Source organism: Ambystoma mexicanum, chromosome 10 (genome assembly GCF_040938575.1).
Source record: "Ambystoma mexicanum isolate Mex_15411 chromosome 10, UKY_AmexF1_1, whole genome shotgun sequence".
Taxonomy (NCBI): domain Eukaryota; kingdom Metazoa; phylum Chordata; class Amphibia; order Caudata; family Ambystomatidae; genus Ambystoma; species Ambystoma mexicanum.
Window position 1 is genome coordinate 1,598,942,990 of NC_090932.1, and position 16,880 is coordinate 1,598,959,869.

Here is a 16,880-nt window from a genome sequence, read left to right on the forward strand (position 1 = left end):
CTCCATGCAGCAGCAACCACCCGGCGTTCTGCTCGGGTTGCAATTGGAGCTCTGCCCGGGCCTGCCTGCTGGCACCCAGCCCTGCTGACGGAGGCGTATGGAGGAATCCGTGCTGCGGGCCAGATGTGCGCAATTCTTAAGGTACAGCTCCCCATTCCCTTGGTTCCTGCCTCTCCCCATCCATTCCCATGGATAAATAGAGACTCAAACACTTCCGGGAATTGCCTGCGTGGCACTCATCCAGGAAGCCAGGGTGAAACAAACAGACTGTATGTTTTACCTAACCTAAAAAAACAGATTGTAAACTGCGTGGCTTTTTACCTAATTAGTCACAGAAAGTGTACTGAAAAATGTAACCCATTATTTAAAAACGTTCTCCAGGGGACAACTCCCCCCCACCCCCTTGATTGGCTCGCCCTCCCTCCCTCACTACTCTCTGTCACTCCTGTACATTTCGCTGGGGCAGAATAAGCAGTGGTTGAAGTGTAAGAAAAGAAGTAGTGGAACTATGTTCCCTGCTGGCCTGCCCCACTCCTCACAAACCCCATCACCCTGCCCCCTCCCACACACAATACAAACCCCCAAACACATCTGCCTGCTGTTTAAGGGAATGTTCAGTGCAGTGCACTGAAAGTGCAAGTTTCAACCTCCTTCCTACACTGTTATTTTAAAATGAAACTGTTCCGGAACGGTTTCTTTTTAAAATAAAAGTATAGGAGCTGTAAAACTTAATTAAAAAAGTAGAGGAGCAGCGCTCCCAACCGCTCCCGCCCACTTCCACCACTGAGAATAAGTGCCCTTCCTCTTAGTGTGGACCCTACTACAGGCCCCACTTGTTACAGAATCATGGCTGCGCCTCTGGTGAGTTGGGGGTGAAAGTGGATCTAATGGGCCAAAGGAAGGCGTAATATCTACTCCGCCTCCTGGACTTGAGGAGGGGGACACTAGTATGGGGGCGGGGAGTAATCAGCAGCGCAATAGGTTTAATGGCCCGTCTCACTAACAGTTTTCAAAACTGCCATCCAGCCCCCCCAAAATGTTGAGGCTGGCTCCGCTCCGGCCCGTGCAGGGTCGGAGATTAATTCTACAGCAATTCTCGAAGCACCGCTGTCACCTAACCAAATATTTAATTAGTGTTACAAAGTGTCAGCCTCACGGGCAAACATCAAGTCTCTCTAGGGTGACCAGATTTAAAAAGTAAAAAACCGGCACAGGGCAACTAACATAAAAGTAGGACTAACTCTTGAAAGTGGCTGTGAAGGCACTACACATTAATAGTGGTTGGAGGAGAAGGGGGTTTAAGTGTTACTGTTCAAATAAACACATATTATAATTAATTCATCACAAATTTATCACAAACTAACACTATCTTAAATTGCAAAATGCAGCATTTCTTCTGTGTGAGCTGTGACAGCCAGCTATAAAGACCTACTACCAAAAACCGGGACCACTGCAGTTTCCAATGGAAACATAATCTTGACAAAGCAGGACAGTGCTCCAATTTCCGGGAAAGTCCTGGCAAAACCGGGACGTCTGGTCACCCTAGTTCTCTCATCAAACAAATCTTCTTCGATGAATGCGAGCAGTGGGCGGGAGTTGAACCGTGTGGCTGTTGGCTCAATACAACCAAATATTTTCTCACACATGCCAGCCCTCCCGATTTCTCAGTCAAAAATATTCCTGTTTTTCACGTTCTGTCGCATAGAATAATTCAAATCCTAATGCCTCCCTATGGGGAAATTGGTTTCTCCCGATTTCTCTGACAAGGTCTCCCTCCCAGATGCATCAGAATGGTGGTACGCATTTCTACCCATTATTATTACTGGAGCGCCCAAAGCGAGCTGCCCCTGTTGCATTTATACTGTTGGGTATGGCTTGCACCAAGCGTCTACACGGCATTCTAAAAGTCATATTCTAATTGTGTTGTGATGTGGTTGATTGTCAAATGTGAATTAAGATTCAATAAACATGTGAATGCAAAAAAAATTAGTCTCTGCTCCGACATCACACAGAGAAAATGTGTCATATTCTCTATGGTATGGTCACACCTACCTGGTGCACACATGAACAGATGCTCCAGATCCTCCGCTACCTCACCCTGGGCTAATACCCCCTGCTTCTTTTTTAAAAAAGCTCACATACAAAAGGCTCTGCAATGCATACTGTCCCTCCTCACCACGCTTCTACAGTCTCCTCACAGCAGCCCAGAGCACACCGCCAACACTCCCTCTTTATTATCCGGCCAGGCACTGGAAACCGTAATTCAGGGTTCTATATGAGGAAAGGACCTTACCTTTCTTCTGCAATGCTGCAAAGGTTGCAAAGCACCAATTGGCAGCAGAAAACTGTATATAGGTGACTATCAACCGAGGGGCAATATTCCTTCTTCAGGGTTCAGGGGCTGCAAGGGGAGTGCCAGGGGTCACAGTTGCAACCCCCAAATGACGTCCCTGATTGCTGGACCATAACTTGTAAGGTCACATTGTTTAGTACGCGGTTCCCTTGTAGTAAGCTCATTCCATCATACACATAACATCACGTCCCCCTCACCTCAAGAGTGGAACTTTGTCAAAGGTCATAGTATGCTGTTGTCACCCTGGTCTTTGCTGGTGTGACCACTTTTCAAGATGATCTTCACGGCCAAGGGACCAGCTGAAATAAGTGTCTAGAAATGGGCGAGGGTAGCAAACCTGTCCATATTTTAGCAATTGCATCGCCTTACTTGGACGTCTTTATAGCCCAAGAAAGATGTTCTTTTAAAAAACAAATTAAACCAAGCAGTGAAGTCCTAGCTAGAAGTTACAAATCATAATCATAACCCAAACCCAATCCCATCCAGCCGCCCCACTTCAACGCACAATTCACCCATAACGTTGAATTCTCGAATTTCTATCTATAGCAAGGATAAGTATTTGCAAAGGATTGGTTTATATACTCCTGAAAGAGTATTGTCAACATGGTTGATAATAGGTAGCCAGGTCCCCACATATGATGAGTGCTTCCCTAATGACAGAGCTGTTATTGTCTCTGAAGTGAGGATCTTCCTTATTTTCCCCCACAACATCGTATGATCGGGCCTTCCAAAGCGGATAGATCTCGTCTCTCCAGTCCCCCAGCAGTGTCACCAATGGGTCCATCGGCATCGAGGCTCCTGAGATCGAACTTCTTTACAATAGGATTGAGCTTTCGGGCACAGCCACCCCATGTATAGTAGGTACCTCTTTCAATACAGCCCCTGCAGCATACTGTGGGATATAAGCGATTCCTGTTATTAAGCCTGGGGAGAGGCAACTGGGATAAATCCAATGGAGTCATCAAGGATTCTCCAGCGGTAGCCACCTCCTATGTGGCCAGGGGATGACAGCCGCTACCTGATCCTGAGCCTGGGGGGGGCTTTATGAGGGAGGATCACGTGGGAGGTGACAGCCACTGGTGGGATGTCATGGCTTCATTGGATTAGAGGCGGTATTCCCCACATGAGGGAGACTTCCTGTTGCCCAATACCTTAATGGCTTATTGTCATGTTAGTTCTCCTTCAGGTATAACTGATCTTCATTGTGAACTCGTTAAGAAAGACCTTTCAGGAATCATACATCAGAAACCATCAATGGACTTTTATTCCCACAACCACATAAATCCTCAATTAATATCAATAAACTTCAATTCCCATAACAACTCAAGTACGAGGAAGAGGTAGCAGTTAATATTGAACAACAAGCGTGGTGAATGTGCCAGCCATTGGATGGAAACACCTGTGTGTGGGACCTTTAAAAATGGTCATCAGGCTGAGAGAAGCTCAGGAGGAGACGTGATCTCTCCTGGAAAGGCGGACAGAGGCAGGAGGCATGAGCCGGTGCACAGAAGCAGGAGGTGCGAGTCCGTATGACGAGGTGAAAGGGCAAGCCGGCTGAGAAGAAGGCAGAAACGTGGTGTGAGCAAGGCGGGCAGAGAAGACGCCAGTAACCGCAAGAGGGTCCCAGGGCTTCCAGCAGCCAAGAGAAGCAGTACTGTTCTTACTGGGAGCCAGAAAGAAGCCAGCATGCAGAAGCGAAACCGCGAGGGAGCCTGGAGAGACAAAGGAGCTGTCTAGAGTGGACAACCAGCGGCAAAGGTACACCACGTGAGTGCAAGGAAGCATGGAAATGCTGCAAACTACCTGGGAGTCTGCTAAGGCAGAGTGGGGGAAGGCGGGGGCATTTCACTGACCGTGCTGAAGAGAATTAGAACATTGGGAAATTACAAAAGTGAAACAACAGAATAATTCTGAAAATTGTGATTACAGCAAGCAAAGTAAAAAGAAGAAGAAGATTTCTGAACATTGTGGAAAGCAAAGTAAAAGTGAGAATTGTTTATCAAGTAGATATACCAAGGCAAGAAGAAGGATCAATGCTACTTGAACATTAAAGAGGAACTGTAAGACATTCTGAGATTGCAAAGAGAAGTCCTGGCAGGAGAGTACACCAGGCATTTGAGAGTGCAAAAAGAGGTCCTGGCAGGAGAGCACACCAGGCATTTTAGAGTGCAAGACCATCTATAATAGTTTCATCTGGCATTCCTAATCTGTGATTCAGCGCAATACATGGCAGTTACGTTTCCAAATGTATCTACTGGAGTACTTATCAATCTGACGACCCAGATCTTGCTCCCAGTTTAACATATAAGGCAGCTGCTCTTGAGGATCGAATCTCGATCCAGTAGTTTATAGAGTATGGAGACTTTAACTTCTGTCAGTCCTAAGAGTTATGTGAGTTCTAGTGCACATAGCTCTCTGGTCCCTCTCCATTTGACCTCAAGGTTGGAGGCCCAGTGATGAAGCTGGGAATATCTAAACCTCTCGTTTTCATTGAGAGAGAGAAAGCCAATTTACACCACTCCAAAGTGTAAGGAACCCCTCCATTATATAGTTGTCTCAATTCCCCCAAGCCACCCTTAATCCATTGTTTAAAGTCTGAATTCTGAAGTCCAGGTGTAAAATCCGGATTATTAAAAATGGGAGATAGTGGGCCAAGTCCTCTGGAGATACCCTACCTTCCAATCGCTTTATTCCAGCACCCCAGGGAATGTTTTGTAGAAGACAACAGTGAGAAGTCTGAAGGATGATCGGCCACATTAATAAAAGAAATTGAGCAATAGGTAATGGGGTTGAAGCCTGCTCGATCTGCAGCCCTCTAGGGAAGCTTACTGCATATATGTTCTTACTGAGCCGATAAATAATACTTATATGTGTCTGGAACACCCACACCACCTGATGCTGGATTTCTCAATAGTACCTTTCTCGTTATTCTGGGTCATCTACCTTTCCAAAGGAATACAAGAATCTTTCTTTGGAGAAAGGGCAACCGGTGCATCGGACATGTTTCGGGAGTGCTAAGAATTGATACAACGGTTTGGGGACCATATTAATTTTTATGGCTGCCACTCGTTTCAACTGCAAGATCTCCTGCATATTTTGCCTCTCTAATGCTGCCTCCATTTTGGTAAATAGAGGAGGAAAATTAATCTCATGAAGGCTTTTGATGTTTGGAGGGATTTTGATGCCTAAATAATTGATCAAATCTTATATCCAGGTAATTGGACAAGCAGCGGATACTACGTTTAACTCCCCCTTGGGTCATGAGATGGCTAGTCCCTGCGAATTTTTATAGTTCACTGAGAACCCCGATACCCACACAAAATTCTCTAGCTCCTCCATTATGGCCACGACTAATGGTTTCAACTCAGTGTGACTAGAACGGAATTGGCATGTAAGGAAATCTTATATCCCATGTCTTCATATGTTATGCCACTGACTTCCCTATTATTTTGCCTCTTGGTTGTGAACGGTTCAATTGAAAGAATGAATAACAGAAAGGTCAATGGGCACCCTTGTTTCTTCCCTCTAGGCCCTGGGTTTGGAGGGGGGGTTGCCTTGCCATTAACATGCATTTCCGCAGTTGGAGCAGCATAATTGACTAGAAGGTATAGCTGGAATGGTGGACCTAGACCACATACTGGGAGTAGCCTCTTGAGGTAAGCCCAGTCTAACTGGTCAAAAGCTTTATGGGCAAACAATGCTATTATACCCACTTCCAATCACATATTCACTGCCATTTTCACCATATTTAGAACCCTCATGATAATTCCTGCATGCTGCTTTTAGTGATGAAGCCCGTTTGGTTAATTTGGATCAGGGTTGGAAATACCCTCATCAGGCGGCTGGCTAACATTTCTTCAGTATTTCTTAGAATTAGTATTCATAAGAGTAATGGGGCGACAGGAATCAAGGCAATTAGGGTCTTTATTAGGCTTTAAGATCAGGATAGCTGATGTCACTTGCATTGTTGCTGTCGTAGTTCTCGTTTTAAGAAAGGTGTTGAACAATCTTGTCAACTGAGGAACTTATAGGGTGCAAAATGTTTTGAAAAACTGAGATGTGAATCCATCTGCGCCAGGAATACTGTTCTTAAGTGATTTAATGGCTGTGTCAACCTCATCCTCAAGAATTGGTTATTTGAGCTGCATAATTGTACCCTGGGGGAAGGCCAGAAAAATTACAGCTCCTAGGTATTTCCTCTGTGCGACTTGATCTGGGTTTCAGCTAGCCATAACCATAAGAAATATTGATGGCCAATATTGCGTTTACTATCATCATGACACAACGTACCTCGATTCATCCCTAAGTGATCAAAAATGATCACAGGCTCGGTGTTTAGCTATTTTATGTGCTATGAGTTTATTCACCAATCCGGTTACCAAGAGCGTGAAAGAAACCGGGGTATGATCAGAGTGTTTTAATCTCTATTTTGGCATCAGGTATGGAGGGGGGCAGTGGCAAGGAAACTAGGAGTGAATCTATTCGAGAAAACCCCCTGTGTACATATGAATAGTGTGGGTGTCTGGTCAAAGGTTCGACACCAAAAGGATCGAATGATCAAATGGTCAAGGTAATAGGACCGAAAACCCAAGGGTCGAATTTGTTTTAAAATTTTGTATTTTTTTTTGGTTTTCGTATAGTAAAAAAAAAGTGGTTTTTGCACCAAAAACAGGGGTTTGGAGGGGGACCCCACAAACTTTTTTAAAAATAAATAAATAAATAATTCGACCCTTTGGTTTTCGGTCTTTTTGATTCGACCCTTTGGTCATTCAATCCTTTTCATTCAAACCTATGACCTATAACCAATAATGTGTAGAGTCTCTCTGGTTAACATTTCTAAATCTGCAGGGATCTATTAGACCTATTTCCCTAAGGAGTTTAGTGAAGGTTAATGAATTTTTGAAGTCCCCACGCATGGTGGGGAGCATTTTATCCACAGTAGCGTCAGCGGCAAGGTTGAAATCTCTGCGGACAATAACAGTTCCCTCGATAAACATCTGGGTGTGGAGCAAGAACTCCTCAAAGAAGCAATCCTGCCTTTCATTAGGAGAATACAGAGAGACACATGTGATTGACCCAAGAAGTTACCCTTGACACAGATAAACCTCCCATTGGAATCACAAAGGATCGAAATAGACCTTGAAAATAATATTGCCTCCCCCTCTTTTTTTACTCCACTTGATGCGAAGAACCCCTGTGAAAAGCTCCTGAGAGCCAACCTTCTTTCACCTGCCTTTAACAGGTGGGTCGCCTGAAGAAATATCACAGAGCGAGACTCAGTTTCATTAAAACTGATCTTTTCTTAATCAGAGAGTTCAACCCTTTTTTAAAAAAATCTATATTTTTAGGTTTTATAAAAAACATCAAACATTCAAGCACCAATTGGGTGCAACATTAACCCCATCGCCCCCCCTGCGCAACCCCCCCACTGGCCCATCCGCCCCACTGTTAGGTACAAGAGTTTTGTAGTGGTTGGCTCTCCTATTCGGTCGTCCGAGGATGATAGCACTGTGGGCAAATCCGTGTTTGATTCGGCTATTTCATTCAGTATGCTCCCCTGAGTCCGAGTCAGTTGTTGTTGTGAGCAGGTATGCGACATATGGGCCCAACATGTCTGGTGGACGTGCCTGCAGTGGGAGTGTACGCAGAAATTCGGTATCCAAGTCCTGGCATTACAGGATGTCTTTTTTCCACCCCGCCAGAGAGGGGGCTGGGCCGCGGCCCCATGCCATGGCGATTCTCCTGAGTGCCAAAACCAGGAGAAGAGCTGTTAGTTTCCTGATTGAAGGGTGCAGGTAATTGGTCAGGCTAAGGAGGGCCACCAAGGGGAGAGGCATCAGTTCCTCGCCTATTATTGCTGCTACCGTTTGTAGGACCTGGGACCAGAACTGGTTGACCACGGGACAGTTCCAGACAAGGTGGAAGAAATCAGCTGACTGGGCGCTGCATCTCTCGCACTGAGATGGTGCTTCCTGGTGTTGTCTGTGTTTTTTGGCTGGGGTGAAATAGGTTTGGTGTATAAAGTTGAACTGGATTTGCTTGAAGCGTGTGTTTATTGCCACTTTCTGTGTTGGCCGTAGGATATAAGTCCAGTCTTCTTCTGAGATCGTGGTTTGGATGGCCTTTTCCCAGCGCTCCTTCGTACGTGTGTCTTTTGTCACTGTTTCTGTTAGTAGGGTATTATATATCAGTGACGTTAACTTTCCTTCTCCCTGTGCCTGGATCGTGTTGTGTAGGAGAGGCCAAGTCTCTGGCTGTTGGGGGAATGATGGGAATATTGACTGCAGGGTGTAACATAGCCTGAAGTACATGAATATGTCAAGCGACGAATCACCTCCCCTTTCTCTGGCTATCTGGGGAGTTATGAATGTGTCCGCGGGGAAGAGGTCACCAAGGGATTGGACGTCAATCTTTTGGAGCCACTGGTGGAACACCTTCTCGGCTGTCAAAGGGACACCTGGGATGAACTTAATTGGCAGCAGGGGGGAGAATCTGACTTGTACATTATATTTTCGTACTCATTTTTTCCAGATTACATAGGTGGAGAGGACGGTATTCATTGTGTTTTGAGGTATTGGCATGTGACCGATAATAACTGCCCTTAGTAAGTTAGGTGAAGCTAGGGCTCTTTCTATCTGTACATGCGGGCGGATAAAGTGCGTAGTATACCAGTGGCTCAGGAATTGCGCCCGAGCTGCCCAGAAGTATCTTTTCATATCGGGGAGTGCGAGGCCGCCGTGGGATGTCGGTAATATTAAGGTAGTGTAGGCTACCCTTGCCGGTTTCAAACGCCCACAATAACTCCAGAATAAGGCTCTTAACTTTCCTGAAGAAGGCCTGTGCAAGGAGCAGTGGTATGTTTGTAAATAAGTAGAGAAGCTTGGGGAGAATCGTCATTTTAATCAAGGCGGCTCAACCCCAGAGTGTTAGTGGGAGCGTTTTCCATCTCTGTATGCACTCTTGAAGTGATTTCAGTGTCGGCCCGTAGTTATCGTCGTAAATTTCACTATGGTTGAGGGACATGTAGATGCCCAGGTAGCGGACTTGGCAGCCTTCCCATTTGAACCAATGGTCGTCTACGAATTTGGTGGTCTGTCGTGTTAGGGCGAAGATCACTGATTAGGAGTGGTTGGTTTTGAGGCCAGAGACATTACTAAATTTGATCACTTCACGAATTATTGGATTGAGATTGATTTCGGGATCTTGTACAAATGGGACCACATCATCAGCATAGAGTGAGACAATTAATTTATGGGGTCCAAAGGTAAGGCCTCTGTGAAGCTATTGGGCACGTAGTTGCGAGGCTAGGGGTTCCATTATAAGGGTGAAGATAAGAGCTGACAGGGGACAACCTTGTCTTGTGCCACGTTCAAGTTTTATGCTAGCATATTTTTCGTGTTACCTAGGGTGATGAAGGAGCAAGGGTCGTTATACAGTAGTGAGACTAAAGAAATTCCCGAGCCCCATCCGTTCTAAAACCGCAAACATGAAAGGCCATTCGACGGAGTCAAACGCCTTTTCGGCATCGAGTAGGACCGCTATTGCTTGTTGTGATGGGTCAAGTGACTCTATAACACCGAACAGCCTCCTGATGCCATATGTTGTGCTGCGGCCTGGGATGAACCCTGCCTGGTCGCCCAGCACCAGTGCAGGCATGAGGAGGAGTAGTCGTGTTGTTAGAATTTTAGCTAGTATTTTATTGTCTAGGTTGATTAGGGAAATCGGCCTATAAGAGGCGCAATCGTCTGGGGGTTTTCCTGACTTGTGCAATAGAATGACATTAGCTTCACGCTTTGTTGGTGGGAGTGTTCCACGTTCTAGGGCCTCTTCGTACACGCGCACTAGGAGCGGGGCTATAGTGGTTGCAAAAGCTTTGTAAAATTCGCCTTTTAGGCCATCTGGGCCAGGGGCTTTGGTGTTAGGAAGGTTTTTGATGGTTGAGGCGATCTCTTCTGCTGATATGGGCATGTTCAGTGGTTCTCTGAGTTCGCTAATCACCCAGTATAGCTCTGTGTCATTTAAGTAGTTTTGAAGAGCCTCGGGGTGCGGACTATGCTTGGAACTGTATAGGTTTTGGTAAAATGAGTGAAATACCCTTACGATGTTCTCTTCAGTGTATTCTAGGGTTGCTTGTGAATCGCAAATCTGTTCTATTCGGGTGGGTGTTCTGTCGAGCGCCATCAGACGTGCTAGTAGGGCTCCAGGTTTTTGGCCTTCGCCATATTGCCGGACTAGGTTTCTACGGCTGAGGAATTTTAGTTCACGTGGGGCTGTTTCATTGAATTTTAGCAGTTCCTTTTTTAGATCGGCTTGGTGCTGCGGGTCGTCAGATGTAGTGCGCTTGCGTTCAAGCTCCTTTAGTCGATCTTCGCTGTTTGCTAGTTCACGTCTGATCAGTTTCAGAATGCCGTTCTCTTTTGCCATACAGACGCCCCGTACATAGCATTTCAAGGTTTTCCACAGTGTGCCTGCGGATTCAACGGAATTTTGATTTACCACGCGGAAAGATGGGATTTCTTGCTGTAATTCAGCTGCGAACGCTGGGTCCGACAGCGAGCCTGGTTTAAACCTCCATTGCCGCATGTCCGGCTAAGTGTTGGGTAGAGTGTACTCAAGTGTTACCATGGAGTGGTCGGAAAAGGTTCTGGGAAGGATATGACTGGCGCCCCATTGGAATGGGCTCTGTGCCGATATCAGAAGGTAATCGATGAGTGAGCTGGTGTTGTGAACAGCAGAGTGGAAAGTGTAGTCTTTCAGGTTTCGGTTAGCTTGCCTCCATGCATCAATCAAGTCGAAAGCCTGGCAGATCTCTTTGATTTGAAGACTTGCCTTGGAGGGGCGAGCGGTTGTGGCGTGTGACTTGTCCATTTGGGGGTCTAGCGTTGTAAGTCCGCCCCCCCTACAACTGTGCCTGGGTTAATCGTTCCCAAGTGTGACATGATCCAATTGAAGTTGTTTGGGCCGTCTGTATTGGGGGCATAAGAGTTTACTAAGGTTATCTCGTTCCCTGCAAGGATTCCCCCTTCACCAATACTGCTCTCCCCTCAGAGTCCCTCCTGGATTCTATTAAACTGAAGCCTGTTTTTCTGTCAATCAGGATGGCCACCCGTCTCGCGTATGAAGAGTATGACGAGAAGTACCTGTGGCAGCTCCATGATCTGGCCCAGTGACGTTCCGAGTCGGGAAGGAGGTGGGTCTCCTGAAGCATGGCTATGTTGATTTTGTGTCTCTTGATGTATTGTAGGACCCTTCTGATCATCGTCGGTTGGTTGCCCCCTGGATATTCCAGGTTGCTACCTTAAATAGTTCTGGTGAGTGGGTGATTGTTGTTGAAGTGCGGCCGTTCGGTGGGTTGCAAGGAGCCGTGTGGCCTTACAGGTTTATGGTGAGCCAATGATTCTTTGAGTGATGCGGCGGGGGCCCGAGGTCGGGCCATGGTGAGGGACAGGCGGGCTGTGGGCGGCGATTTCCTAGAACTGTTGTCCCTCCAACGTGTGGGCAACTCCCACTGGCCCACATTGATCCCTCCCTTGTAAACAGGAACACCAACGTTAGCGTTGTTGTGCTTGAGTACTCCTTTGATCGGGGGACGTTCTGCAACGGTGCAGAGTCGTCCCTTGCTTTTCCTCCCATTAACAATGAACAGATGCGTTAACTTTGCTGTGCAAGGGGCCCTAGGGGATTCCCAAGTTGCACGGCCTTGGAGTATTTAACTCCGGTATTGATTTCGGAGTAGTTGCTGGGTTTAGTACATCGGTATTAGCGCCAATGACCTTGTATATGGTCATGTTGGGTTTCTGTTGCTTCTTTCTCTTTGTGCCTGTGCTTGATTGCCGTTTAAGCCTGAACAACCTGCCCGGTCAAGGAAGTCATTTGCCTCCTCCGGCGTCTGGAAGAAATGGACCTTTCCTCCTTGTTGGATTCTGAGCCATGCTGGGAAGAGCATCGAGTATGTGATTTGGTTTTCTTTGAGTCTCTGCCTGGTGGAAGTGAATGATCTTCTCTGGGATTGGACCGCTGGGGAGAAGTCTGGATAGAAGTGTATTCTGTCTCCGTCATGATGGATTTCGCCCTTCTCTCTGGCTAGGCGGAGGATGGTGTCACAGTCCTTGGAATTGTGCAATTTCACAATTATTGGCCTGGCGGGAACACCTGGGATGGGTTTGGAGGATGGGACCCTGTGTGCTCTTTCTACTGCGAACAACTGGGAGAGGGCTTCCCGACCGAAAAGGGTGATGCATAGTGTTTCTACAAAGTCTTCCATCTTCGCTCCAGGCTGGTGTTCCCTCACTCCGATGATCCTGATATTATGTCTTCAGGAGCGCCCCTCTAAGTCTTCACATTTGGCAGTGGTTGCCTTCATTTGGGATTTGAGTTGGGTAACCCTTGCTCCAAGGGTCACTGCGCTGTCGTCTAAATTGGACACGCGTTGTTCCACTTCATTGAGGCGTTCAGTGTGAGTGTCCATTCGGTGCTAGAGGAGATCTACTTTGGAGGCCAGGCCGTCCATTTTATTGTTCAGACTCCCAATCGCTGCTTTCAGGTCTAATAGGAGTCCTTTGATATCAGTAGAGGCGGCTTCCTCGTCCATTTGGTGTCCGCTGGCAGTGGGGGTCTCTGGTTCTTCTTGTAGTCTAGGGGTTTTGGGAATCGATCCAGACTCAAAAGTCAGTTTTCTTTGCGACTTGTCTGTTCTACCTATTGGACCTGCTCTGCAGGGGGCGATTCTGTGTTGAGTTAAGTGCTTGTGCGTTGTTTTTGGTCGCTGGTTAACTTCCCACAATGAGGTGCGTTGTGCGCTGTACTGTGGAAAGTGGCTATAGCAGAGTGTACACAGCGCTTAGTACTGGTGCTGGGTGACAATTTTGTGGGTTGCAGGTGGGCTAGGAAGTCCAGTAGCAGGCGGCTGAGGAGGCTGAGGCTGAGGAGAAATGCCACCCACCTGGTGGAGTTTGTGTGCACTTCACTCCTTCAGGTCTTGTAGAGGTGTGGTGGCTAACTCCTCGTTCTGTCTTGGCGGGTGGAGAGGTCTAGGCACACAGTTCTGCAGCCCATGTGAGAAACAAAGGAGGATGTGCTGGCTTGATGGGGTGTGTGGCTCAGGATCAGCAGCTACTTGGTCGAACGGGGGGGCTCAGGCAGGGCCTCTAGCAGTTCGATTGGTGTTCCCCCCAGTAAGGGGGAAGGGGCCACCGGCCCGTCCTCTCAGTCCCACGCAGCGGGCTGGCAGCCCTCGCAGCACGCTGGGACAGGCCGAGTGACACGGGGTGGGCCGGGAGGCGGCACGGATCCACTCCTCGCCCAGGCGACCCGGCGTCCGCCCGGCTCATACGTAGGCCTCCGCACGGGTCATGGCCCTTGAGCGCCCGCTCCGATCTGAGCTGCGGGCGCCTCGGTGAGAGGGATGTTGACAGGGGGGGAGGGGAGATGCCTCTCCGAACTCTATCCACAGTCTGAGGGTATTCGACCCGGCCCCGCCTCACGGGGACGCGGCAGGAGCAGGCTGCCTTCACCCGCTCGATCCTCGTCCGGGCCTGGGCTGTCACTTCTCGTCCCGGCTTCGAGCAGGCCCGCTCGCTTCTCTCATGTGCGGGCGCGGGGGGCTAGCGTTTAGGGTCTTTAGCCTGCCGTTTTGGCCCCAAACTACACAGGGCAGTAGAGCAGAGTCTGGCTGGCAAGGATGGCTGTCGGTCAGGGTGGTGCTATTCCGAAATAAGGATGATTGTGAAGGATTAATGACGGGCCGTGCGGTAGCTTAATAGGAAGCGGCCATCTTGGTTGGCCTTCTAGCGCCCTCTCCCAGGGAGTTCAACCCTTGAACATTCCAGGTTAGGATATATTTTTATTTATTTATTTAAATTTTTATAATAGCGCCACACGCCCGTGGGCCTCAGAGGAATCCACAGGGAATACTCCAGTATGTAATCACAGGGGTCTGTCAAAGTTTTAGCATCAGAGTAGTCACTTGTAGATTTTCCTCCAGCAAATTAACTCCTTCTACAACAAGTTCATATAAATCGTCTGTATCAGCATTCTCCCCCAAACATAATTCCCCCCCACCCTCCCAAATATTCCCAACAGTGAGATTGCCTCTGATGACATCAGTTGAACCAACTGTTAGAGAATCTTGGGCCAACCTAGAGAACAAAGCAAGTGGCCAATTCAGCTGTAGCCAAAACCCTCAACCTATCACTGCAAGATTTTAGGCTTATTGTTATAATGAAAAGGTAAACCATTGTACAACCGGTTAGAGGTGAGTGTCCAGCCGATTCTTCTTCCACAATTCAGTCCGTGTCAAGAGTTATTTCAGCTCTTAGGTCAAGTTGTTGGAAACTGGAAGGGTCTTTTTTTCTTTACGACATCTTCCGCTTTTCGTTCACGGACCCGCCCTTGCCCCTATCACACACATCTCCTGACCATTTCCAAGAGCCACTGTATTACCGGAAGCAACAGAGGCTTTTCTGTTATAGGTTCACAGTTGTGGAATAATCTTCCTCTCTCTTTCCGCTCTTTGCACGCACCACTGCCATTTTATGTGGTCTCCAGGTGCTCTTGTGGTTCTGAAAGGCAAAGTAGGTTGGGTTGGTTAGGGGAGAAAGAGGGAAAAGACAGGCATTGTGCTCAGCTGTTGTGTGTAGAACCAGGAGTAACTGGCATCTGCGTATATATGTTTTAGGTAAGTTTTATTGTGTACACTGGACGCATATAGTTTCGAGATGGGAGAGATAGAGTGTTCGATTTCCCAGGTGTTTGGGGGCTTGCGAATTGATTCAGGGCCGCTCATCAAGTAGGTTTTCGCTAACCATCTGTGGGGTGTATTGTATTGTCAGTGTGTCGCGAGGGAGGGTGGTTGTGAAGGAAAGGGTTAGTAGGATTTGGGTATTGAGCTATGGATTGGCACAGGGCAACTATGAGACTCTTCTTAGTTGGGGCAATCAACGACGTGTTGCTTCAGAGCATCCTGTGGTAATGTGGGGCTCGTCTAGGTGTGGGAAACAGAGTATGGGAAGCTGATATTGTAGTGCTTATTGTTTGGTGAATCTGCAACTGACTCAAGTGAAGGTGTTTTTCTTGATACACTGGGGGTGTGAAGTTTGGGACATTAGATTATCCAGGTTATCACAATCCACTAATTTAGAAACTTGGGTGTGAAATGCCTTTACAGAAAGGCTTGGGCATTGTATGGAAAAGTTGTTACACCCCCCCCCCACCCCCAAGAGGGATGATCAGTATCTCGTTCTTGATTCTTCCGCTAATATCCCAAATGTTGAATAACCAGGTTTTCAGCCGTTTCCGAAAAGTCAGGTGGTCATACGTCGTCCTGATTTCCTTAGGAATTGAGCTCCATATTATGGCTATGGGAATGGAGAAATCTGTTCCTCTGAATTTAGTTTCCGTACAAGCCTCATGAGGAGGTCAATACTTGATCTGAAAGTTCCTCTTGCTGGTATTGGGTGAATTTTGGATTGACAAATTCAGCTTCCTGTCCATGTAGTGCTCCATGGACGATGAAGAGGGCTTTGCAATTGATTATTTTTTAAACTAGTAACCAGTGCAGACTACTCAGGGCTGGGGTGATCTATTTTCTCCTGTTTAGTCAGAGGAGCTAACATACCTAAGAGCTGGCCTATTAAGCAACACGTGCATCCGGATGCATTGTTTTCTGCCTGGTACATCTAGTTATGTGCATTATACAAATACTTTCAAACTCCTTGTCTGAGTCAAATCTGGTGCCGATACCCCTTAAGACACCCAGAATCCTCCTTAAACACTTTGTCATATCTTTCCTCCACTTCGCCCCCCACCTCCCCTTTTATAGCGGACACATGAGCCAGCACGCTCTAATCCAACATGATCCCCATATCACTCCACTCATATCATCCCGTGAGGCACCTGCCACACCTGGACCGATATACATTGGTAACAGTAGAGTGTCCTTTGCATTCCAAGATCATTTGAAATTCTCCCACAATGTCAATATGTGCACTCCCATAAGCATTAGTATGTACCTTAGGCTGACAGATTGGTTTTTGATCTTTTGACTAATACCACCCATGTCTTCCATTCGAAAATGGTGTAGTCTGACCCCAAATATGTCAGCATGGGGACGCCAACCCCATTGCCCTGGACCTCTGTGTGTGGTTTCTCTCCCTTACACAGTCTACTCTTCTACCTAGAAAGGGCAGTAGCAGTTAACCTATGGTGTTTCTGATATGCCCTGCCAAGCACTGCAATTTGAATTGTTCTTTTGTAACACACATAATACCAGAGAGTGTTGCGCTGCATTGTCTTGCTTCCAAGTCAAACGTGTTGCCCCCGAGTCTGAATGGGTCTCAATTAGAAGGACTTCACTTCAAGATGGCCACCAAGAGTTGAGTTATTTTAAGTGTGGAAGGTTGCTTTCATCCTTCCTTTATTGCCACAGTGCCTGGTGTGATGTCCCAGTTACTTATGGCGCATGCGCGAGCCTCGTTTGGGCAGCGCGCATGCGCAGTGGAATAAAGTACGTCCGTGCGGGCAGTTGCCG

At 47.3% G+C, this 16,880-nt stretch overlaps 1 long non-coding RNA gene across 1 annotated transcript in view; it reads left to right on the forward strand.

Moving 5' to 3' along the window:
- Positions 1-7: 7 nt before the first annotated feature.
- LOC138493373 (uncharacterized) overlaps positions 8-16,880 on the forward strand; it is a 34,950-nt gene continuing 18,077 nt past the window's right edge. The window contains exon 1 of the long non-coding RNA XR_011276405.1: positions 8-141. This is a non-coding gene — a long non-coding RNA (uncharacterized lncRNA). The remainder of the gene's footprint in view (positions 142-16,880) is intronic.